A 15,862-nucleotide genomic window follows, 5' to 3' on the forward strand; every position below is an offset into this window, starting at 1 on the left:
ATGAATGGGAGAAAAAGGAGAAACCACGCAACTTGCCACAAAGAAAAAGCTGCAGTCAATGCCCAGGAATGCTGCAGTTCTGACACAATATTCAGTGCCTTATAAATATTCAGGTGTTTATAAATCACCTCAGTAAATACCCTTTGTCCTTGAGCTTATGTTTCCCTTCAACAAAATGAGGCCCATCACCTCTAAGATGTTCTTTCAAAATATTTGAAAATATCTGTTATTTTCTAGGCTATATCATCTCAGGAGAGGCAATGGAGTAGTGTGGTTAGGAGATGCATTTAGATTTAGACAGGCTTCAATTCAAATCCTGACTCTGACAGTAACACTCTATGTCAGCTTGAGCAATGTGTGTAGCTTCTCTGGAGGGAAGTGTTTTCACCTATAAAGTAAGGAAAATTATTTATACTACACAGTATAGTTTCAATTTCTGGCAACAGAAAGTTCAATACATGCCAATGATTTTTGTGTTATTATCATCTTACAACTAGCTATATTAGGTGGACGCCTTTTCTCTATCTTAAATTTGTCTTCTTTTTTAGCTTTAATGAGCAACCAAGTACATATTCAGCCTCTTCTTGTTTTATTGATTTGTATACCATACTGATATTTGCATTGTGCTTAGAATTATGAATATTAAAAAGCTTAAATCTCTATAGTGTATTCTTATTAGTTGCCTTTTCTAGATCTTTTCTAGAAACACAGTTAAATGGAGGGTATATTTTATTTAAATACAGTATTTAAATTACATACATAATGGTGACTAATTTTATACAAAGAAAATATCTTAATTATTCATTCACTCGGTCATTCATTTACTCTACAAATATTTATCCTGGTTCTCCTAGGTACAAAGTGCGGTTAGATGCTATAGACAATATGGAAATTTAGAAGGCATTGAGATTTAAGAGGCTACATCTAGTAAGAGAGACAGATGAATTCAAATCACAGAATTATAGAGCTAAAAGGTATCTTATGCAAAAATACAGATCTTCCTCGACTTACAATGGGATTACAACCCAATAAACCCATCATAAGTTGAAAATATAAGTTGAGAATTCATTTCATATCACTAACTTACTAAACATCACAGCTTCACGTAGCCTACCTTAAATATGCTCAGAATGTTATTGGACTCGTGTCCAATCTGTTCATCACACGACAGGCCAGTAAGTTGAGAGATAAGGTGTTGGGGCAGAGAAAGTAACTTCATTCAAGAAAGCCAGCTAACCAACAAGATGTCCCACCAATGTCTCAAAAAGTCATTTTCCCATCTCAGTGCAGGCAGGGGATTTTAAAAGGAGGAGAGAGTTGGATTGGGGGTCAGGGGAAAAACCAGCTACAGCTGCCACTTGGACTTGAGCAGTCAGCCAGCTGTCTTTAGTGAGTATACACCAAGTTCTTCAAGTTCCCCGAGAAACTTTAAACAGAATGAATTGCTATAAGCTTACCATTGTGCTTAGGGACTGACGTAGTCCTGCTATAAATCCCCCTGTCAATTATTTCCTCCCATAACCTTACAGAACTAAAGGGAAAAGGATTAGAGTCCTAACTAGTTCCTGCTGAATTGGGACATCGGAGCGAGGTCATGGAGTGAAACAACTGGACTTGTTTTAGAAAATAATTCTTAGTACCCTCCTTAAGTAAGGGCTTAAAAAACTGGGAACTGTCTCTTAGCAGTTTCCTCCCATTTAGAGCATCCTTTAGCTATGTGAATCATAATCAACTTGACGAACATATCCACGCCAACTCCTATTATAAGTATTATTAAGCCCATTTTAGTAGTAAAATAGCATAAAAAGCTGAAGTAAGTTCATGGAATAAATGTTTTGCTGACTCACATGTCTATGAGGAAGCTTCAGATTGTGTTTCTGATTCCTCAAGTGGGGCTTGCTTCACCCATCTGTGATGTATCCAAGGTTTTCATCCCAGCCAACTTGAGATGATTATGTGGTTACTAATATATCATGTGATCCCATCCACTTTGCAGCAAGTTGGTGATCAGGACCCTGTTCCCTCCAAGTCATGAGTAGCACCTGACCACCAGAAATGAAAGGATGCAGATCTGGATCACATAACTGGATCTGGTGGAAACAAATTCGTGCATCCTATTTGATATTTAACTTAAATTTTGAACATATCTTATAACATTCAACTCACGATTAATTTCAGAGGACAAGGAAGTCAAAACTGTAGCTTGGAAAGGTTTCCCACACACAATTTCAAATGGGCTTAATTTCAGCCTGCTTTGGGGAGCTACCCTTATCCTGAGCAGTGCAACGGCAATGTTTTATCCCAAGTTAATTAAGCTAGTCTCTTGACAAATTTTAGCTATAACTTTTTCCAGTGTTTTCTATAGATTGAGGCCTCTAGGAGGAATATAGTTTCTGTATTAGTAAATTCCCATTCTTTAGCTTGTTTTTCATCTCTTGCAGTATACCGGGATAACTGGAGAGATCTATGTGAAGAATCAGGATACCCCCCAAAATAATTTCTTTAGCAGCCTGTTTTGCCACAATGTCTGCTAGTTGATTTTCTTTAATTACATGGGTTTCCCCTCTTTGGTGTTCTGGATGATTGCCACCTTAGATGTCTGTTGTATAGCCTCCAGTAAAGCAAAAATTTCCATAGAGTGCTTCATACCCTTATTGGTAGATGTCAGCAGTCCCTGCTCCCTCCAAATGGAACCATAAGCATTTACTATCAAAAAGGTGAGAGTCAGTGTATATACTTATCTTTTCACCAGCAGACGAAAGGAAAAGTCCTCATTAGGGCAATGATTTTAGTCTTCTGAGCAGAACTTCCCAGGGGCAGTTGCTTGGCTTCAATTATCTACAACAGTCACCACAGCATATTCAGCCTTCTGCTTCAGGCTGCATATCCAGCCTGATTCTGTAAGGCTACTTTCATCCATAAAGGGTTCCCAATCCAGGTGCTCCGAAGCCTGGTCTATAAGGTCCGGCCTGCTAGAATATTCTAAATGCACAATGTCTCAACAATCATACTCAAGATGAACCTTGGGATTAGGAAGAAGAGCTGCTGGATTTAAAGCAGAAGTAACTTGCAATTTCACATTAATTTTATCAAGTAGAATCACTCGGCATTTCCCCATTCTGCCAGCAGTAGGACAAAATCCACCCTCCCATTCCAACAGAGTAGCACTTAATGAGGTACATAGATAGTTATAGATTGGCCAGGTGTGACTATTTCAGCATCCTGTAAAACATCACAAGCTATAGCGACTGCTTGGAGACAGGGTGGCCGTCCTTTGACTGTCTGTTCCAACTGTTTTAGAAAAATAGGCTACAGGTTATGGAAGATCCCCCAGCAGTTAGATTATTACTCCTAATCCAATGCCTTGTCTTTCATGCATATGCATAGGCAACCCCAAACAGGGGCTGATGGTAGACTTTCTTTTATAGTATCAAAGAGTCTCTGGCATTCTTTTGTCCAAATTATATGGATCCAATCCTTTTAATACTTCATAAAGGTTGAACTATTAGTCTGTAATTTTGAATCCCAATGTGGCAAATCCAGCTATGCCTAGGCACCCCTCAATTGGTGCCTGGTGGTGGGTTCCTTGAGGTCACTATTCATCTTTTTCCTGTTGGGTAATAGGCTTCTTTGCCCTTGTGTTAGGCTGAAGCCCAGGTAAGTTACTTCTTGTTTGCAAATTTGCACCTGAGGATGAGGGGAAACTTTGTATCCACAGTCAAATGATTTAATAAGAGGATGATATTCTCTAAATATCTTTCATAAGTAGTACTAACCACAAGTAGATCATCCACATTCTGCAAGAGGACTTCCTTTATCTACTGAAAGTTCCCCAAGTCTCTGAAAAGTAATTCTCCCAAAATGGTAGGGGAGTTCTTAAACCTCTGAGATAAAACTGTCCAACATTACTGGTGGATGGTTTCAGTATATGGTTCCTACCATTCAAAAGCAAATAACAATTGGGACTTCTCATCTTTCATAATACAGAAGAAGGCATCTTTCAAATCAAGATCAAGTACCAGTCATAACTCTCAGGTATAGCAGTCAGGAGAATATTTGGATTTGGCACAATTGGATGTATTTCTTGCACAATATCATTAATAGCCCAGAGGTCTTGGACAAAACAGTACTCAGAAGAATGTGAATTTTTTAAAAGGAGCATTATAGGGAGACCTACAAGAACTGACGAGCCAATACTTTAAAAATTTTTTTGGAGGATTGGATATACACTTTCAAGAGCCTACCCTTTCAAAGGACATTGCTTTTCATTTGGCATTTTCTTTCAACATAATGGAAATAGGTTCCACACTCTTAGCTTTACCTGGTTTCCCATTGCCCATACAGCCTTACTCACTTATTTATAGATCTCAGGTGGGAAGGTCAGCAGTCAAAGCCTCATCTCCCCTTAGGATTATCTGAAAGATTCATCTCCCAGCAGTCTTAAAGCTTGTCCAGAAGGCACTTGGAATCTTCACTGCTTTTTTTCCTGGAGAAAAAAGTGACTTGAGCATTCAATTTACAGAGCAAGTTTCAATCAACTAAGGTGATGGGACACTCAGGCATGTATACAAATCTGTCATAGCTTGCATAAAGGCCTTTTGTTGTAATTCCTCAGTAATTCACAGTATGGAGACTTTTCTACTGGAACTTTTTGCTCTTTTAGTATTGATAACTGAATACGTGGCTCCAGGGCCTACTAAAAGTCTATTAATTGACAGCCCACTGTTAATTTTTTCCAGCTCCAAATGGAGAAATTACTATTGACTTAACTAAATCAATGGGAGTCCCTGGGCCCCTTCATTCTTCATCAGGGCCTGCATGTTGTTTGATCATTTGATACTTCCTTTCCTTCCCCTCCTTAGCCTTTCTATTCTTTCCTCATTTAGGGCAGCTCTTCCAGTGTCTTTCTTTCTTACAGTAAGCACATCGTTTTTTAACTAAAGGACCTTCCTTATTTTTCCAAAGAGCCCCAAATTTGTGAAAGCCACCCAGGGTTTCCATAAAGATGATAATCTATCTCTTTACAGCTTCTCATTTTGGTGTCTATTCCTGGCCATTGTATACTTTGGATGCTATACCCACCAGCTGTGATGGATTCATCCCTAATGCTTCATCCAAATTTTGCGGTTTTCTTTTAAAGTCAGGAGCATTCTGTCTGAATATTTTTGGGTACTTCAGGATTAGCATCTGTATACTTTTAGTATTTTTGGTAAATATGCTCCAAGAACTCCAAGGGATCCTCATCAGATTTTTGTTACAATTCATGTATTTTATTAAGGCTTCTTTTGTTTAGAAACCCTCTAAGACCAACCAAAATGCATGTCTTGTAGTAATCAAATCCAGGCATTCACCTGTCATTGGGATTCTAATTCGGTTCCACCAAGGGAACTACATCAGCCTAGGAGTTCCTTGACTCCTCTATAAGGGAGCCCACATGCCTCTTCCCAAGCCTTCTCTATTACTAATCATTTCTCAGATATTGAGGTAAATAGCTCAGTAATTTCGAAGAGATCATGCTGGTACGAGGAGTTATTATTCCTCCAATTCAACAGATCTGAAGTATAAAAGGGACTGTAAGTCCATCAGTATCTGACCAGTTGTCCATGCTGGTTTATACCACTAGCAGGGAACTGCTCTGCTCTGGCTGGAATTTCTTCTAGCCAAATTGAGTCCCATGGCATCTTATTAGGAGAGACTACTCTAGGCCCTGGTGCTTCCCTATAATCTTATTGAGGAGGACCTGAAGCCCCAGAAGTTTCCAGAGGCTAAAGTGTTTTAGCCAGAGGAGATAGAAGATTGGCTGGAAGAGGTAGAAGTGGAAGGATAGGTAAAGAATTTAGAGCTTGTAGCATCATCCTGTCTTCTTCCTTCCTGAAATTACCCCATCTTTTTTTCTGGTCTCTATGCCATCAGCTTAGACCACTCCTTTTTATTCTTCTCCTGATAGAGGAGCATAAAAGCTTGCACACAGGGAAATCTCATCTTCGCCAGCTCTCTGGCAATACAACTCCAATTGCAAAGCAGTATGGTAATTCAAGGAGCTGTTTAAAATCCATCATTCACAGATTCCAGTGTATATTTTGTGTCCATGTTGTGTCACAATAAAAGATAATTTGCTTGGATATGGACAAATAACTGATATTGGACAATTTCTTTAAAATGAACCCAAATAGCCTGTCAAGGTAGAATAGACATTGAATTTCCCATGACTATCACACACAATCAGAAAAAAGCTGCTCACCTGACAAACCAAAACCAAATTGGGTAGAAAGTCCAACAACTATTTTTATTGGCCAGGTATCTCAAACAACAGAAACAACAAAGAAAAGGAGTTCTGATTGTACACATTGAAGCAGCAACCCACCCAGTACTTGAGTTCATGAACTCATCCAGAGGTTGGCTCCTTGCTCCTACAGAAAGTTGGGGTGACCTGCACTGACCTCAGAAATGAAGGGAGAGTCCCTGAATGAAAGCAGTTGTGAAAGTTGCTAGGGCCCATTCCCAAAGTCTTCCTAGTCCTGGGTTAGCTAACCATGAGCAAGGCCTCTCCTGGTAGGCTAACCAAAATTGTTACCAAACCCACACCCCATCTACTCACCACACAACAGGCTGAGTCAAGAGATATAGTGTTGGGGCAGGGAAAGGAACTTTACTTGAGAAAGCCAGCTAACTAAGAAGATAGCAAACTAATGTCCAAAAAAACCCACCTTCCCTGCTCAAGTAGGCAAGAGTTTTTAAAGGGGGAGAGAAGTGGGGAAAAGGGAAAAAAGTTGGGGGAGGTTGCGTGGAGAGATAGGGAGAAATTAGCGACAGCTGCCACCCAGGCTTGAACAATCATTCAGGTGCCTTTAGTTAATGTAGGTCAGGCTCTTCAAGTTTCCTAAGACACTTTAAACAGAATTGATTGCTATAAACTTACCATGTGCTTAGTTTGACATGGAGGAATCTGATTAGTTAAGTCCTGCTAGAAGAACATTTATATTAGCCTACAGTTGGGCAAGATTATCTAACACAAAGCCTATTTTACAATAAAGTGTTAAGTTTCTCATGTAATTTGCTGAATACTATACTGAAAGTGAGAAACTAGTTGTATGGGTACAGGATGGCTGTTAAGAGTATCAGTTCTATACCCTCCTAATTGCCCAGGTGCCTGGGAGCTGCAGCTCACTGTTCCTACCTGCCACAAATCACTAACCCAGGATCAAAGAAGATGATCAAAATTTAAGGGACACTTGGGTGGCTTACTGGTTGGGTGTCTGCCTTTGGCTCAGGGCATGATCCTGGAGTCCCAGGATCGAGTCCCACGTTGGGCTCCCTGCATGGAGCCTGCTTCTCCCTCTGCCTGTGTCTCTCATGAATAAATAAATAAGATCTTAAAAAAAATTGAAGTACAGTTTCTATTGAATGTGTATCACTTTACACATTGTTAAGTTGAAGAATCATAATTCAAACCATCATGTGTTAGGGACTGTCTGCAATTAATCTCACATTTCTAATTTATAAATGAGAAAACTGAGATGCAGTGAAGATAGGAAGTAATGCAGGATTTGGAATCTGGATAGTCCAAATCCTAGGCCAGTTCTTTTTCCACTATTTCATCCAATACAATAAAGAATGAAGCAAGTGCTATGGTAAATATAGGGATATAATAAAGAAATAACACGTACTAGCCCAATGAGAGAAGGTGGAGTATTTGAATTTATGTGTGATGATAGAGTAGGAGGTAGCTCTTCAGGCAGAGAGGGAATGTATACACTCTAAAGTATACACTCTGAACCCTTGTTACACACTGTATGCTCATAAATTGTATGTGAGGTGCCACAGGCCTTGACAGCCCCATTGGCTAATGTAAACCTGCACACAAGCTTGCCCAAGGCCAGTCAGGTGGTACCTAGCAGAACTGGTATTAGAAGCGAAGTTTCTGATTACTGGTTCAGTGCTCTTTCTACTATGTCTTGACAATCCTCCATTACTAGGATTAGATAGAGTGGAAATTGACTTGATATTTTGAAGGATTAGGATGAATTTTGAGTGTGAAAGTATATACTTCTGCTGGATCCAAACACTGTCTTGGGAAAAGATTAGCCTCTAATTCTTTACTCCCTGTCTTCCCCGTCTTCCTTCACATGGAGCGGGAATAATTGGTATGTTTCATAAAAGTCTTTGCTGATGTAATCCTAAAGTTTTAGGCAGGTGGCACTATCAGTGGTTCCTTTTCCAGAGTCACTTTCAATGCATCCTCCCTCCCATTTTTCCACTTCTGCTTTTATAATAAAAATAGAGAGAAATCTATAGATAAAATGAGAGTTAAGGAAAATTTTGCACAAACTCTTGTTCAAGAATTTTCTATGAAGCTTTTTTTAAAAAGCAAGTTTTATTAGGGAATACAGTTTAGTCTACTGACTCCTTTTAGTTATAGTGGCTTAGTCTTACATTATCTTTCTTTATCTTTCTATTCCTTCAGTGACATTCATCTAGCCTTTACTAGATGAAAGTCTAGTAAAGGCTAAAACTTTACCCAGTTCTCTTAACATCTATCCGTTATCTCATATAATGGCATTTCCAATGTTTGAAGAGTGTTAACATGAATCACTAAATCTTTTCTCCTTAGATTAAACATCACAGTTTTTATAGGATGGTACAGATGAAAGACTGGAGATCTAAGAGTTAATTACCTGGCTCTGCCACTTATTAACCATGCTACTTTGGTCAAGGCACTTAATACTTTTCAACTTCAGCACTATATCTATAAAAATGGGTATAGTAACATTTATCTCATAGAATAATTATGGGGATCAAAATCAATATTAGAGAATATGTTAAAGATGTGCATACTGTGAATTGGTATTTAATATGTACAACCTGGTTGTTAAACTGGAATAAAGCACTTCAGAATGAGGCTGATCTATAAAGGTTATAGGGAGATAACTTGTTCTGTCAGTGAGAACACTGTTCTTTAGTATGTCTAAATTGATATCAGATGTCTCTAGTAGCTATACTGGGTCATCTTAAGCCTGTGATACCCAGATCTTTTGTGCAGCTTGGCTCTAATTTGCTTACATGCAATTATGGTATTTACCTTATATGCAGGAATTAAACTTTGTGCCAGTTAAATTTCACACTGTTGGTCTTGGCCCAATGTTTGAATATGTGAAGATATTTAGAATATTGGGTGATTCCTCTGGATGAGTTCTGTTATCCAGCTCTGCAGCATCTGCAAATAGATCAATTTTCTTTTCAATATTCTTTGCCTATAGCCTTCATAAGGGATAGATTTGTCCTCTACCTTTCCATTGTAGAACTAGAAAGATGTGCACACATAGATGTAGGAAGTCTTGAAATACTTTGAACTGGGATCTTCCAGGGTATCTGGCTCCATAATCTCTCGAAAAACCTCATTGCTGTTATTTTGGGGTGTGTGTGTGTGTGTGTGTGTTGTGGGGGTTGACAACATGGAGAAGAATTACTAGGTGGCTTCCTTTGCTTGAGAGGTCTTTACTTGTTGATGAAAGATTGACAGTGCTTTGATAATCTGAGAACTTTCCATTTTGGTTACTGCAATGATGAAAGACAACAACCTGACTCATCTCACTTCAAATTCTGAAGACCTCTCCACACCCATTTATTGCATATGAGCACTTCCCCTTTTCATGGGAATGGAGAAGAATATCCTCATTTTCCAGAATTTATTTTCTAGGTTGTCTTTGTATATCCCAAGGATATCATCTTCATCTCAAAGATGAAGTTAAGTAAGTTGGGTCCAACATGAAAGTGTCCCACTATAGATAGACTAAGTGATAAAAAACATAGCTTTTCAGAAATGATATAATTTAAGTAGTCAGGGAGAGGGAAATAGGTAGGATTTTCTTTGGGACTTGGGCTTTAAAAATATGCACACAGATCTTTTTTGAGCCTTCTTTCTTACCTGAGCATTTCATTTTAACTCTTCCCATGTATCCCACTTCCTTAAGTTTTAAAATTGACATAACAGACATATAACATACTAGATTCTGGCATATGACATAATGATTTGATATTTGTATATATTGCAAAATGGTCACCACAATAAGTGTAGTTAGCAGCTGTCTTCATACAGAGTTATAACACTTTTTGTCCTTGTAATGAAAGCTTTTATATCCACTCTTTTAGCAACTTCCAAATATGCAATACAATATTATTACCTATAGTCAGCATGCTGTATATTAACACTTCCATAATCTTCAATGACTTAATGGCATCTTAAATTTCTACCTCTATCCTCAATCTTTTCCATGTGCCTTCAAACATGTTTAAATTTTTCTTTTTTTAAAAAAGATTTTATTTATTTATTCATGAAAGAGAGAGAGAGAGGCAGAGACACAGGCAGAGGGAGAAGCAGGCCCCATGCCGGGAGCTGATGTGGGACTTGATCCCAGGTCCCCAGGATCACCCCCTGGGCCAAAGGTGGCACTAAACCGCTGAGCCAGCCAGGGATCCCCTGTTTAAATTTTTCTGTCTTTAAAAACTTTCTTTGACTCTGCTACCAACTCTAGAATAGGGAAATTGAACTATTCAAACCATAGTCTGTACACCCTTTGTTTCTACTTCCTTGTCTTTTAATCACACATGGGGCTGTATTCCTCCTCTACCACTGAACTGAAAATGTTAAGGTCATCCATGACGTCTCAAGTAGCCTCTTCTCAGTTCTCTTTCTTTGACTTCTTTGTAGGATATAATTGACTACATTCCTGAAACTTTCCTTGGTCCTTGACCTCCAAAATATTTTACTCTCCTAGTTTTTTAAGCTCTCCTAGTTTTTGTTTTGTCATTGCTCTTAAAATAAGTAAGTCCTACCTATAAGACTTTGGTCCTTTTTCTAACTCTTCAGTTTCATCTTGTTCCTTTTCCATCTTGCTTTCTCCATCATGATAAAATTCTTTTGGTTTCATGGTAAGCATTATTTGTCATCACTCATCTCAGGTCCTTGGGATATGATGATCCTTTTTCTAGGACTACTCATCCCCACTTCCACTTCATCTGGCTAACTCCTGACTCATCTCTATATTTTGCCTGAAATATAAGTCCCTTAAGAAGGCTTTCTGCAGTCTTTAAAGTAAGGTTCTCTGCTCTTTGATCTCAGAGATCCATATCACAAATCTTATTTTATTATCTCTTTAACTGTCAGTCACTTTAATTAAGCTATAGGTTTTGTAAATATCTGGTTTATTGCTATATCCTCTCATAGCTTGAAACATGTAATTTGTTAGTGGTTGTTGAAAGAATAAATGAATAAATGATGACTTGCCATCCATTCTCTATCATCACTATTGATTCCTCTTTCCTTCTATCCTCTCATGTATAAAAATTGGGATAACTATATCTCTCCTAACTATTTCACAGCTTTGTGAGGATTAAATGAGGCAATGTATATGAAATGACGTATCTATAAATTATAAAGTGGTATGCAAGAATGCAATTTGCTATTATTATTGTGCCTTCATTAACAATACTTAGTCTCTCATCTGTGGTGAAGAATGATTTGAGAAGTATTAAGATGGATGTTGCTTAAGGGTACAAACTTACAATGAGTAGTAAGTAAACCCTAGAGATATAATGCATGGTATAGTGAATATAGACAACAATATTGTATTATAATCACCAAACTTGCTAAAAGACTAGAATCTAATTATTCCAACCACTTAAATGAAAGCATAATTATATAACATGATACAGGCTAGTTGTCAGTACAATGGCAATCATATTACAATATATAAATATATAAGATTAACATTGTACATCTTAAACTTACACAGTATTATATGTCGAATATATTCAATTAAAAAATAAATGTTTGTATTGGAGTTCTTGGGGACTTCTGAAATTGAACAAATTTGGATTTTTCTGATTAATCAAAGAGTCAAGAGGACTTGGATGAGAGTTGTAAAGTCACTTACACCATGTGAAGTGTTCTCAGGATAATTTAAGATTTTCATTTTGCAATCTTAACTCAGGTCACAGAAATTATTTAACAACATAATTCCTGCCTAAAGTTATCCTACCCTGAAAGTTCATCCATATTAAGTATCTTTCCTCATATAATAAGATTCTCTTTCTGAGTTTTCTTTATTTTTGATGCAAGAAAATCATCCATTTTTTTGCTAATTAATTTATTAAGGAAGCATAGGTTTGAATAGCTATCAAACCAGGAAAAGTTTTAATTTCTTTGCCTTTGTGTACTGTTTGAGGGGGAACTCTTGAAGTAGTTTTAGGCAGCCTCTGACAGTAGAGTAGGGATGAATATTATTTTTCAGAGATTATCATGGGGGGAAATCCAAATCCAGGAAGCAAGTAATCCAAGAAGGAAGTTCTCCAGATAGCCATCTCAGAATTAGAAATAAGAGAATTTTTTGAAATCCACTTGAAGAAGTTAATTACTAGGCTGCTCTCATCAGTTATGTTGATCATAATTCCAAAGTACTATAAAATTCCAAATGTTTGTACTGAACTTTGGTCTGATCATGTAACATTTAAGAAACAAATCATTTGTCTGAGGACCTGGAAATTTCTTTGTTGTTCAGTGGTCTGGTTTGTACAAATGTTTCACTGAAAAGGAAGCAACAAGGAAAGAAGAAACAAATATAATCTGCTGTCATGTCATGGAATGTTTTGGCTCATCAATGTTCATTTGAACTCTGGCAAATTGGCAGCTCTGGCCCCCACACACTGCTTCCTGCTCCAGCTCCACAGTGCAGCAATGTGTTCACTGTCTTTCCACATATGGCAATGTGGGAGGGAGTGGTATTTACCTTCCTTAAGCTTATAAGGTGAGTTAGAGTCTGGTTTCAGAGGAAGCCCCAAATTCAGACTACAGACAGGGTAGCTGATATACCCTCTGGAGCTAGAGAAGAATAACTAATAATAACTAATATCTACTGAATATTTAATAAATTTCAAGTATTTTATGTGGATCATCTCACCTATTCCTCATAACAAATCCATGCCAAGTAAGGAAACTGATATACAGAGAAGATTAAAAACAACAACAACAACAACAACTCAGTTCAAGTTCACACAAGAAATAAGTAACAAAGCCAAGCTACAAACTCAGGTGGCTTGACTTTGACACCAAACACTTCACCATTCTGCTATATTAGCTTACTCATCAGTCCAGATTATAAACCCTCCATTAAGGCATGAAATCCTTTCAAGATACCATGTTGGTAGGAGAAGTGTTATTGCCTACAGTGTGAGTAACTGTTATGATACACATTGGTAATTGAAATAAAAATCACAACGGAAGGTGTCAATTATTCAACTATTTATTGAGTATCATATAACCAACCCTTGAGAGAAACTGAGGGAACTGCAAAAGAATGGGAAATGAGTGTTGGCCCAAAAGAGCTTATGATTGGAAGGCAAGACAAAGGATATAAAGGAGTAGATATGTCCTTTGGAAATCTGTCATTGATGGAACATGTCACAAGGAAATGGAGTTTTCACATGATTTCTGACATCTAGTCTTCCCCTAGAGGGTTAACATCAGAGTTTTTGAGGAAGTATATCTGTTTCCTGTTTTCTTTTGTTTCTAAAGTTTTGGGATAACTTCTTGGCCTTTTGAATCTCATTGACACAGTCATTCCACAACATAGGCAGTATAATCCAGTGACGGAGATAAAACCAGATGAGAAATATCCCCATGGTTTCCCCTGTGTATAACTTGTTTTGTCACTTTTTTCTTTGGCTGCATTAGAAAAAATGATACTAAGTTCTACTATCTCTCTTCTCTTAGTAAATCCAGAAGTCATCATGTTTGAACATTTTTCACTTATAACAGATGCTGCAGGATGAGAGTCACCTTATACAACAATTCATCAACCATTACTTTTTTGGTGCTTAGAGCAAGTTCAACACAGTTCAAGGACCATGTGAGGGCCTCAAGAGAAGTACTATATAAGTACAGTCCTTGATCCTCAAGGACTTTGCTTTTTGGTTGGAGACAGAAAGTACTTATATAAAACACTAGAAGATCCAGAAAATTAAATGTGAAGTCAGTATTGTCATAGATAGGTGGTTTACAGAAAGGAAAGATGAGTGAGACATGGGTAGCCAGGGAAAGCTCCCAGAAGGAAGTAGAGATGAGGGTGTATGAATGCACTGTGCATGTGTGGCAGAGTGGGGTAAATCAGTATTAAAAAGCATGGGACTCAAGGCCCTGCTGTGGTATGATAGCCAAAGGACACATCTGTGGTCTCTAGCTTTGGGGGATATTCTTTTACCACTGTGACTATAGTATTCCACCTCTCTGCTCTTTTCTTGGCAGAATTGCCAGTTGACCTAAATATGAGATATGATGTGTCTTTTTAAACACTAAGGCAAGTTTGAACAAGATAAATTATTTTCAATTACCTCCTGAGTTGGTGATTAAAAATAATAAGGCCCAAAGAAAAGTAATGATCCTGTTTGAGAAAGCCATGCAAGAACCCTGGGGATATTTTCTCAGTTTTTACACAGTTGACCTCTAGAAAAGGCCACCAGTTTGTCAGCTTTATTTTGGTTACATTTCAGGGACCTTGAAGGCATTTCTTCAAAGGCAATGTAACTATTTATTGACAACTTATTTATGACACATATTTTCTTAATAAGCCCATGAAGTGTCTTGTTCTTTTCCTCCTCCAGTTTTAAAATGCTCATTGTTCTCTCTTCTCTATAGAACATTTTTTGGGAAAAAAAAAAAAAAAGAACATTTTTTGGGGAGACAAAAAAGACTTCAGCTTGCTGTGCATGAAAACTTCTGGAAAAATTGCTAAGCTCTGTATTTAGAGGGAAAGAATGGTTTTCTAAGGATAATAACACTATATCTTACTTGAATGTGGCAAAATTGTGCAACTTGATTAATTATGGATCACATGAAGAAGTAATGTAGTCTTTTGTACCCTTTCATCTCCCTCCTTAGCACCTTTCTTTATAACCTGGGCTCTGTCCCCATTATACAAGATATATAAAACTTTCATTGTGAGGCATCATCATATTCTTCTCCTTTTCCAAATAAATACATGAAACCCTATATCCAATGAAACTAGACCATTCTTTTACACTATACACAAAGATAAACTAAAAATGGATGAAAGATCTAAATGTGAGACAAGAATCCATCAAAATCCTAGAGGAGAACACAGGCAACACCCTTTTTGAACTTGGCCACAGCAACTTCTTGCAAGATACATCTTTGAAGGCAAGGGAAACAAAAGCAAAAATGAAGTATTGGAACTTAATCAAGATAAAAAGCCTCTGCACAGCAAAAGAAACAGTCAACAAAACTAAAAGACAACCTACAGAATGGGAGAAGATATTTGCAAATGACATATCAGACAAAGAGCTAGTATTGAAGATCTATAAAGAACTTATTAGGGATCTCTGGGTGGCGCAGCAGTTTGGCGCCTGCCTTTGGCCCAGGGCGCGATCCTGGAGACCCGGGATCGAATCCCACATCGGGCTCCCGGTGCATGGAGCCTGCTTCTCCCTCTGCCTGTGTCTCTGCGCCTCTCTCTCTCTCTGTGTGACTATCATAAATAAATAAAAATTAAAAAAATTAAAAAAAAAGAACTTATTAAACTCAACAACAAAGAAACAAACAATCCAATCATGAAATGGTCAAAAGACATGAACAGAAATTTCACAGAGGAAGACATAAACATGGCCAACAAGCACATGAGAAAATGCTTCGCATCACTTGCCATCAGGGAAATACAAATCAAAACCACAATGAGTTACCACCTCACCCCAGTGAGAATGGGGAAGGATGGAGAGGATGTGGAGAAAGGGAACCCTCTTGCACTGTTGGTGGGAATGTGAACTGGTGCAGCCACTCTGGAAAACTGTGTGA

Source organism: Canis lupus, chromosome 7 (genome assembly GCF_003254725.2).
Source record: "Canis lupus dingo isolate Sandy chromosome 7, ASM325472v2, whole genome shotgun sequence".
Lineage (NCBI taxonomy): Eukaryota > Metazoa > Chordata > Mammalia > Carnivora > Canidae > Canis > Canis lupus.